The sequence below is a fragment of the Lepidothrix coronata genome, unplaced genomic scaffold (genome assembly GCF_001604755.1).
Source record: "Lepidothrix coronata isolate B3197 unplaced genomic scaffold, Lepidothrix_coronata-1.0 Scaffold43, whole genome shotgun sequence".
Lineage (NCBI taxonomy): Eukaryota > Metazoa > Chordata > Aves > Passeriformes > Pipridae > Lepidothrix > Lepidothrix coronata.
In genome coordinates, this window is record NW_016690223.1 from 5,736,554 (window position 1) to 5,747,523 (window position 10,970).

The following is a 10,970-nucleotide window of genomic DNA, read 5'->3' on the forward strand; positions in this document are numbered from 1 at the left end:
ATGGCAATTGAAGGTTATGATCCCCTTTCTACTGACCCCAGGGAGTGGGCTGGGGGCAAGGTGAGATGCACCGGAACCAGTGCAGTCCATGCTGCTGTGTTCATATTAAGAGTAAACAGAAGATTTGGTTCTCTGGAGGTTTTACTCTGATACTATTCACTGACATAAAATTCACTTAAATAAAGCACTCCCCTCCCCAACTTATATTAAATTTTTACCACTTTAGTACAATTTCTCTTGACCACTGTCATGTCTCATGAGACAGGGGAGGGGTGCCCAGCCCTTAGAGAGGGGAGATTTTCTTGATCCTTAGTAATTTATTTGTTTGTCACTGCCCTAAGGAAGCTGAAACCCTTACGTCTGATCAGTCTGTCAGCACCCCTTAAGGGGGATTCTTCACCAAACAGATTCACAATATAAGAGGGGGATTTGATTGCCCTTTTTGGGGAGGGTTGAGCCAACAGCATAAGGGAGACTTCTCAGTGGGCCTTCCCAACATGTTAGCTGCTGCCAGCAACTTCTAACACCTGTAAAGAAATCACTCTAACAGTTTACAGAATAACACTGTTAATACAAATTGTGACAGGTTAATAAGGTTTGTAGTTTGTCAGTGATAGTGTCTCACTGCAAAAACATATTTATACCAGTACTACAAAGCAGGCACACACACAAGCTCTAATACAAAGCAATCCACTAATATACTATAGAGCAAGCACAAGCTACAGTTCTAAAAGCAGCATTTAGTGCACATAGAATATGGTTCTTACCCAATAAGCATCCCTATAGCAGGGGAAGACAGGTTCAGCCTGTCAACTGGTTCCAGCAGATTCAGTGGAATCTTCCTCGAATTTCCCCCCTGACCCCAACTTACTTTTATACTATTTCTTTATGTTTAGGGGGAGTTTGAGTGAATTTAGTCATAAGTTTTTAATTGGGTAGTCATCTTTGGCATCTATTTCCCTTGGTGGACAGATACTGTTCAGTCTTTGAACTAAAAAGTGTCACCACGCTCCTCTCCCTGCTGGATGTTTATGGATGGAGGTCACGGTGCTTCCGCACTGCTCCCCTCCTCCATTCCATCCCCTGCAGCAGGTGCTTATCATTGTTTAGTGAACCTTTGTGGGGCATGTCAACCATGTTCTATGAGGGGAGCAGCAGCTGCATTTCACCCTCTAAATATTAGTGTCCTCTAATTTTTAACCCTATCCATTGTTCCACAGTCATGTATTTTAACATAGTTTTACTATTCTTACCCTTCAACTTCTTCATTATTAACAGTCACATTTCAGCAGCCATGTCACACTTAGCCCTTTTTACCACAAACCCTCCCCTTCTCCCCAGAACCCAGAAGCTCTTCTTTCCTATTTCTTTCTGCTACCCTATTCTAATAAGTAAACCAACACAAAATGTTGTTCTTCTTGGACTGGACGTTAATATCTTCTGATGCAAATTAGCACTCCTGAATATCTTGGTGCAAGTCACACCAGCCCAACATAAAACTGGGCTGTGGAAACTCCTGTTGCTAAGCAGTGTTTTTGCTAGACATTACACATTACCGGAGATAGGTACTATGCTCCGGGCAGACAAGATGGCACTGTGTGTGGGTCCCAGCTCCCTCTCTATGAAGTGCAAGAGAAATATATGATTTAAATAAGATGAATACTAATAATCTGGCAAGGCTGAGCAACCCTGAAACAGAGAGCTGTGGTTGCACTTGACTACAAAAGTTTGTTCCAGGTGGATCTGATGCCCCTCATCCTATCACCAGCCCAGAGAAATCTAGTGTTAGTGTTATGTGTCAATTCTAGCTGTAGTATCTATACTTGAAATCAAACAAAAGAAACAAACGCATCCTCTTCCCCCTAGACACCTCTATTATGGCACTGTCTTTGGCTGAGCTGTAAGACTAGAGATCCAGACAAAAACATCTATTAACATTCTGAAGGCACATTTGTTAACTGCAGAACTATTTCACTCAGTACCATGACTAAATTATTTTTATACAAATTACATTGTTTCCCTAATCACCTCAGGTACTTGGAAGACTTCCTACTTTTCTGCATCACACTGTCAGGTACTACTCAGAAAAGCTTCACACCAAATTTACTTTGGAAGATGTCTGGAGTAAAAGGCCACTATTTCAACCTGTTCTTATGAGCCCACCTGCAAGGCTTTTGCTGTCTGGAACCTTGTTGGTTTCTTAGCTCATGTTTGATATGATGCAAAACTTGTAAGAATAGCTTGTGTTTTTCTAGCACCTGCAGCACATTAGACTGGATTTAGTCATTACCCTGAACTCTTGCCTATATCTAATATGGAGATGCAGATGGACAGCTCATGCCAACATTCATAGGGCTGTTATGTTAAACAGGTACCGAGGTGCTGGAGTGAGGTGTGTCAAGGCAGATCAGTTTATACAGCCTGCAATATGCATCGTTGCCCTTTCACTTGGGCACCGTGGCTTCAGGCAGGGACAAGGTATTTCCTTGGCTTCAGGCAGGAATTAGGTGTTCTCTTTCTTCCTGTTTTTGTTGACTTATACAAACTTAAGATTCTTGAGTTATTAAGTTAATTTCAACACAAGTATCCTGATTTCTAGATAAAAAACTCAAGCACCAAAGCAGACCCTGCAAAGATTAGCTTATGATTTAGCAGAATGCTGTCATTTCTCTTGAAGGATACATACAAAACCAGACTCCCAACACTTGAATCACTATACTGCCTACTGTACAGAGGGAGATGTTTTCTATCCCTCCTTTTGTAACAAACCTACTGTGGAGCAAAGAGCACAAAAAACCCCCATAAAGTTACAAGGCAAATTTCTTTGAGGCCACTAAAATAGCTGTGAGAGGACTTGTAGAACAACCCAAGGAGTAAAGACTAGATAACAGAGGGTGTAGAGAAGATGGAGTCAGGCTCTTTACAGTGACAGGACATGACAAAACAGTGGCAGTTCATCTGAATTCAGACCACATTTATCAGACTGGGTTCTGTAAGGTATCTAGTTGTGGGAGATGTTAGGCTTTGCACAACAGGCTCAGGAAGAACATATAGATATTGTGACGCTGAGGGCAGTTGAGATTGCAGAACCTCTGCTCTGTTGTAAAGGGTAATTTAACTGCTGATAGCAAGAGGCTGGTTTGTATTTTTTCCTCATCCTCTTAGTTAGAGGCACCTATTTTATACACCAGACAAGTAAAAGAAAAAATCTGTGCTAAATTGCCTCAAAATATCATACCTCTAAAAAGCACAGTTGACATTCCTGCAGAAAAGTATGTTCTAGGCTAAGACTCCAGATTTCCTTCCCTCTCAGCCCTCTGCTACTTTAACCATGAGATGATTCAGCCATTCATTGCCTAAAAACACCCTATAGCAAAAGTTTTGTGTTACTCACTGGCAGCAAGTGCTGAGATCTGAATGCTGACAATGCTTTTAAGGGATAGCCTAGCTACAAAGGCGTATCACAATGTCTTTGGAGATTTATCTTGGATATGGAAAATAGGATGGTCTGGGAACCTGGATTGACCCATTTATGGAATGGAAAGGAATTTGTGATTGAGAGATTCACATACAGGGATATAAGCGTAGCTCTGTATTCTAATGTGAACGAGTAAACAGTCAGCAGTATAATAATCTGTAAGGCATTTGATCCCAATAAACCATCTTAATCCTCAGGGCTATTCTGGCAGTAAGAGATAACTGCACAGAAGCAGAAATGTTCTTAGCATAAACCTCACGTATTTATGTTTACTGTGCATGTTAGACAGTTACAGACTCTTCTCCCCTCCTTCCCAAAACTGATGAGCACTTCATCTGTACTGTCTGCTAGCTCCCTACTTCACTAACAAGAGCCTTTTAATTTGGATTTTTATTCTTTCCAGCAAGGGCTAAGACAAAAGGAAAATCAAATCACAGAGAAATGCTTGGGACTGAAGCTCCCCTACTGGCATGCCCTCTGCTTCAATAAAGTTTCACTACAGATTTTGGTTTTAGTAGCCGTACATGTGGTCATGTGCTTTGTGGGAGGATACATTTCCACATCTCTGCCCTTAACAAGCCTCTGAGCTGAATGTTTTTGTGGCTGTCTCCTGGCTGCCGCATTGTCTTCATTGTTGTCTGCATTGCAGACAAAGGGCTACAGCTCAGAAATGCAGAGGCAGTGAAGTGCTAAAAGTTAATTAATTTGTTGTCATGACTAAAGACTGAATGATACTTTTGAAAGGGTGAGAGCAAGAGCACATCCTACCTCCAAAAATGGGTAGTGTCACTGTGGGTTATGTGACCATATGTTTGCCCCACTCAGGCAAAGGCATTAGTTAAAGCAGAGCACAGATGAGCTGCAGCTGCTTGCTATTCAAGGCACAGGGCTGTGAGGTTTCTTCTTTAATTTATTTATTTTTTTTTATAATCTTCAAGCCAGCACTTGTTCCTCTACTATTGGAGTCCTGGCACCTAAAGACACTTCATCCCTATCTGGTATCTCATGAACACGTCAGTGCAGACATGTAGGACCTGCTGCTGCTGGTTTAGTGCTAGTGCTCTGCTGGCCTAAACTGTGAGGCAGAGATGAAATGGGGACTATTATTTACAGCTCAGAAATTTTCGAATAAAGATGAAAATTGTTCCATAAGCTTTTTTTCATTGATCAATTAGTTTGCAAAATCTTTCCTTGTTACATGGGTGAATGGCCATTTGGTGCCAGGCTTTGACTCAGTTCAAGGTTGTAAGTTGAAGCCAATTTTTTCCCCCTGACAAATGACAATATTTCTTAGGTTAAGACTCACTAGCACAAATACCATGTAATGGCATTAAAATACTAGACATGTATTTGTGTTGTGGAATCTTCAAGGTTTGTACCTGAAATTTGAGTTCCCCTCAGTTATGCAAATGACAGTGCATGACAGCAAAAACATTATCCTAGCTGGGATCTGCTTTAAGTGGGACAAAACAACCACTTTGCATCTGTATTTCACATTTAGTGATAGCTTGAAATTGCTTTTTTAAAGCAAGCATTTCTAGTTCTACTTCATATTGTTTGGCAAGGACTTGTAAGAATTTTGGCTTCAACAAAGCTATATCTGCACAGGTGCTACTGTAAAAAATGATCCTTAGCATATGGGATACATTATATCATACTATTGATTGAGAAGTTGAGGAGTAAAGTATGGATTCTTTAACTTACGTGAGGAAATCCAGGCATGGGACTGCAGCTGGCTTCAGAATTGCACATACTTTCCCTTTACCTCTTTTGTTGATGAGTTTGTTCTACATTTCATTAAAGTGCTGCTCCAATGCTCTCTGAAATCAGTGGCAAAGCATTTCTTAACTTCAGTGGTATGTGCTCAAGCTGCAATATATCTTAGTGCTAAATAGTAAAGTATTATATCTGGTGTGTTCACCCTGGATGTGTATGTCAGGTGGAAGAGCCCATGCTTATGTTAAATGCAACTGTCGTGTTGATGGATTTGGCTTACATTTAACCAGATACACTGGATATGCAGTTTATTTTCTTTCATTTTGCCAAGAAAATGGGTCAATGAAGAAGAAATAATATGCAATCAGATATGAAAAATAAGAATTTTAAATCTACTTGTAGGTCCCTTTCTGCAGAATAAATCTTGACATTATGGTCACTTAAAGTAAATCCTGGTTTTGAGGGCCCAGAAACCTCAGGAGAACAGAGAAGCCTTTGAAGTGCTTGAGAGTTTACTATACACTCAATTCTTGTGTTAACAAGGCTTTGAGGGAGCAGAAATAGTCCTCCAAAAAAATCCCTTTTTACCAAGTAAGCCTCTGCAGTGCATACCATCATTGTTATTCTTTATGATCATAATGTGGCTAATGTTAAAAAAATAAATCTGTGAACACCAGGAGGTAAAGCAAAAAAGAGAAAATTCAAACTGTTTTAAAAGCAAAACTTGCAGAGATTCAGAGATTTATGGAAAGGGAGCGCTCTTTGTTTACTGTAAGGAAGTTTTGCCATTAGCTTCAAAGGAAGTTTTAGTAAGTTCTGAATGTTTGTAATAGTTATGACTCAATTTATCTTTGTTATCTAAAATCTTGGCAACACTATGCATTTCAGTGCAGACTGTGAATGATAACAATCAACTTCAACTCCCACTGACCCAGGAGTCGAAGGGCTGTGGTATAGCATTTAGTCTTACTGACTATAATTATATGTAATAAAATTCTGTTGTCATTGATGTTATCGTAATTTGTATAAAAAGTTGTTTGTAGCAAGATATTACAGATGCAGGCAATCTTCAGGAGTTCACAAGACGGTAAAGTTAGACTCTGGCAGATTAGAAGTTGCTTTTGGTGTTCAAATGCATGCATATGCCTCTGTTTTTACCAGGATGTATAAAACTAGGACATTTTAAATAAACAGTTGAAAACCTAATAGTTTCCATTTTTAAATGTTCCTTTCTTAGTTTAAAAATGTTTTTTTCTCTATTTAGAAGCTCCTCTATTCACGCCATTTGCTTTAAGTTTTCTGACAGCCAGCTCTTGATTTGGAGAAGCTAATGTTAACGGGAGGACTGGATGTGTTCTACCTCTGGCAGCACCACAGTGTGCTTTGGAGGCATGAGTAAACAGTGGGAGAGTCTGGAAGCCTTGAGGGCTAATCTTTTTACAGCCATGGATTTTCTATATAACCACAGGCAAGTCTCTTTGTCTTAGTTTATGTCCTTGCATAGGGGAGATATTGGTATCACCTCACAAGGGAACCATGGATGTAAATTAACGTTTGTGAGTCAGGGAACAGGCAGACATGAATAATCATATGATGAAAAAGAAGTGGTAGAAATCAAATACTTAGAGAGTTCAAACAGACCTGCTGGAATAGAATTCTGCATAGTACCAGTAAACTCTAGTTCATAATGCATGTGGAGAAAAGGGCTTGAATCAAGCTACATAAAGAGTCTTAGCCCCGGTACAGCTCGCTCCATACATTCTTAGTTTTGGAAATCAAAATCCTGTTCTTTACCTACTGCTTTACTGGGTGCATGACTGTGCACTGCATGCAGGATCTGTTTTTCCCACTTCATTTATTCTTACAAATAGCCCTTGGAAACTGCTCCTCAGAAGGGGGTTCCTCATCACCCTGTGAGTGATCTTTCCATCATCTCTTTCCCCCCTGTACTAAAGGCTTGCTGTTACCATCACTTGATAGTAGTAACAACTTTAAATTACTGGGACAAACTATAAGACAAAGAACTGTGAGAACTATCTGCATCAAGGAGGTCATGCAGATACAATTACCGATGGTTTACAGAGCCTCTACTTTTCCCATTTCCACTTTCATTTCTATGGTTTTGTTGTCCAGTGTTTTAACACTTTATGTAACTACTCTTGAAATCCACATGATGAGTGAATATTTTCACGGTGTTCCAAATATACATATATGTATATATAATACTTTTCCCATGAGTTTAATTTTCCATGTGCATCAGCCAAAGCTGTTAAGCATAGGGCCTGGCTTATGAGCCATTGAGGAAAAGTGTGCCTAAGGTTTTCCCAGCTGTTTGTTCAGGATTTTGCTGACCCATGTGGATATTGCCCCTTCGTTGTCTTCTGTGAACAGGCAGACAAAAGAGAAGCATGGAGTAGTAGATGAAAACATGGAGTAGAAGATGAAAACTCTTGCTGAGTGGCTTTAGGTTGCACTTGGTGGCAGAAGTGCAGGTTTGTGCTTCTGTTAGGTTTTTACAAGGTATGGAAATGTGCCAAATTTTTTTTTTTTGTCTGCTTCAATTGAATTTAAGGAAACAACATGCTCATGCAGCTTCATCCTAGCATGCTGAATTGGATTTCTCTCCAGTCAATTTACAGCAGATCTGAGCCATCTCTCATTTTTACTCCCCCCTAAAAGCAGGTGAGTTATACAAACCTCATATAAGAGAGAGAGAGCAGAACCTTGTCCACCACTTGCCTACACCATCTGGTACTGCAAAAGACCAAGCAATTAACACTAGCTAATTAACTTTATCTGACTACTACACTGAAACGGCCTCAATTTTTAAAAATGTTTATATAATTCATTTCCTCTGTTTTTAATAAGAATTAGCCACCTCAATATCTTTAGCAATTAAGCCTTTTTTCCAGCTGTATGCAGTCCAACATAATCTCTTCGGTGCGCTCTTTTCCTCTCTCATGCAATCCATGTGCCGAAATTATAAATATCAAATCCCTGCAGACCAACCATTTACTGAAAATTTACCTTGAATGGCACTGTATTTGCTGATCTGTGAAAGACAACATGAACAGGCTCTCCAGAGAAATGAGGTTATCAGGAACATTTGGGGACAGGAGATATCTCACTATGTGCAATGTGTACTGTCTGAAGAGGAAACAGAGTGTGAAAGCTTGCTACGCATAAGGCAGTGTTTTACCAAATTGAATAAGAGGTTCTAATTTTTTTCTTAAATAACCCAACAAATGTTGCTACTGTGGGGGAAACTTTCACCAATAAAGAGTAAGAATCAGCCAAGACCCTGTACTCCAATCTCCTTCAGTTATCATGACACCCCAGGTTGCAATACTTCTTTACCACCTTGGCAAACCCGCTCTCAGAGCTCAGCTAGGGTCCCATCTAGTGAGCTGAACAGCAGGCAATAGTCTTTTTTCCTTGTGCTAGTACTTCTGCTAACCCAAGAAGATCCAATGAGGCCGACAGCTGGAAGGCAGGTCTTGTTCCCATTCCAATTCTTTGTCGCCACTTGTATGTGTGGAGGGAAAGGCAGTGATTTGTTCTACCATATGAGAAACATCTTCTAGGGAGTCAGGGCCAGCCTTGGCAGCTCGAGAGGATGTATGATAAAATAGGAGCAGCTGCATGTGACTGTTTTCACAGGGCACTTGACAGAACTTTGTGATCTTGCACACTGATAGCATTAAAATCTCCCTAAAAGTAACATGCTTAGCTTTGGCTCTAATTGTCAAGTCACATTTATTGATTATAATTCATGTTTTTTTGCCTTTCTTGGGAGTAATCACCACTTTATGATTGAAGATACTTCCACTATGGATACTTCCACTACTATCCTTCCCATTATGGGAAGGATATTTGTCTTTTAATCATTATTACAAAACTGTCTGATCAATATGTTCTTACTTCTTGGGGAAGAAAAACAGCCTGGCATAGCAACTGCAGAGGGGACCAGCATCTCTGCCCTCCCTCCCAGACCAGAGGCATGGACAGAAATATCTGGAAAAGGAACCAGCACTGAAGTTGCTTTTCACTAGTCCTTTTCTGCAACGCTAGGACTGGGAAGGCTAGAGCCCATCTGTTAGATCTTCGTGACTTGCCTCAGCACTTGTAAAGAACATCTGCAACTGTGCAATAAGTAGAGATGTGCTGAACAGTTTGGAAGAATAGAACTAAGCATCTAAGAGAGGGATCTTCAAAAAGTAATACAGTAAGTGGGATGTTACCAGTAGAAAATGTTGGGAAGAGGAGTAGTTGCAAGCCCTGGTCCTTGAAAAGAGCTATATCCCTAGCACAGTGATGGTGGTAAGGCAATTGTGTCTGCTCCAGATTTTGCAGATACTGGAGTGAGTCCAATAAAGAGCCATGAAGATGAATAAGTGATTGGAGCATCTGTTGCACAAGGAGAGGCTGAGAGAGCACGGACTGCTCAGCCTGGAGAAGAGAAGGCTTACGGGCAATATGTATAAACACCTGAAGGGAGGTTGTAAAGAAGAGAAAGCCAGGGTCTTTTCAGTACCAGAAAGTACCCAGAATAACAGTAAAAGGGAATGAGAATAAATTAATAAATATCAAATTTCATCTAACCACAACAAAAATTGCTTACAATGAGGGTGGTCACACAGAGCAGTTTGCCCAGAGAGATTTTGGAGTTTACATGTGGAGATATAAAAAACCTAAATGGACATAGTCTTGGGCAATTTACTGTAGCTTACCCTGCTTTGGAGTGGTAGTGCTTGGACTACATGATCTCCAAGGATCCCTTTCAATCTCAATGATTCTATGATCCTGAGATGAGCCAAAGAGACACAATAATCCTAAGCCTTTCAGGCAGCAATGAAACCTCCTTTCTGCCATTTTCATTTAGCCTAAGTGATAAAATGATCATTAGGTGACAGACAAAATGAAAAAAAAGCCAGAGGGTGAGGGTAAATCAGGTTGAAATTTCTTGCTTCACATAATACTTCATAATGATGTGAAGTATAACAGGTTTTGAGAGAAGCATTGAGAAAAAAATATTTTTTCAAAACACAAACTGCTTGGTGATAAGGAAATTTTCTTCAATGTTAGAAGGGTTAATTAGGTTTAGACCTAGATCTCCCACATGCCAACTGACTGCTCCAGCACTGGAAATATTAGGCATCAGTCATCACCCAGGAATTTAATGATTTTAGGAGTGAAAGAAGAGTGGAGTTTAGACGAGAATCTGTGCATTTGATACTTGTGAGAATCTGTAAATTGCTAGACTATGATTCAGAAAAGAACTGAAAACAGTAAAAGAACATCACATATATATACACATACATATTCTCACCTATGAAAACATATGAGCAAAAACAATGTAGAAAAATCACAGGGAATACCTTAACAATCATTTTATCCTGAGTCCAATTTGGTTGTAAATGAAACCTGTGGAAAACACTGCTCAAAAGACCGGTGGATTCCACCTAGAGGGAAAAAAAAGGTGAAGTCATCCTCTGTTGAAGAATGAAAGGGCTGTGAAACTCTCATTTGGCTGACCTCCAGATGCCTCTAAAATTAAAAAAATCTTGCAGGTAGCTTGGGAAGATCGAGTCTGAAAAAAACTCCACACTACTACTGCGAGCTGAATTTCTGCACAGCTTGCTAAAGCAAGACAGAATATTGGCAATTTTGCCTGATGGCCAGAATCATAATAGACTATTATTCCCTGTAGGAAAACAAGGGACAGTCAGTAGCTGTAGTCGGGGTTTTGGGATGCTCAGGGCCAATCTGGAAGGAG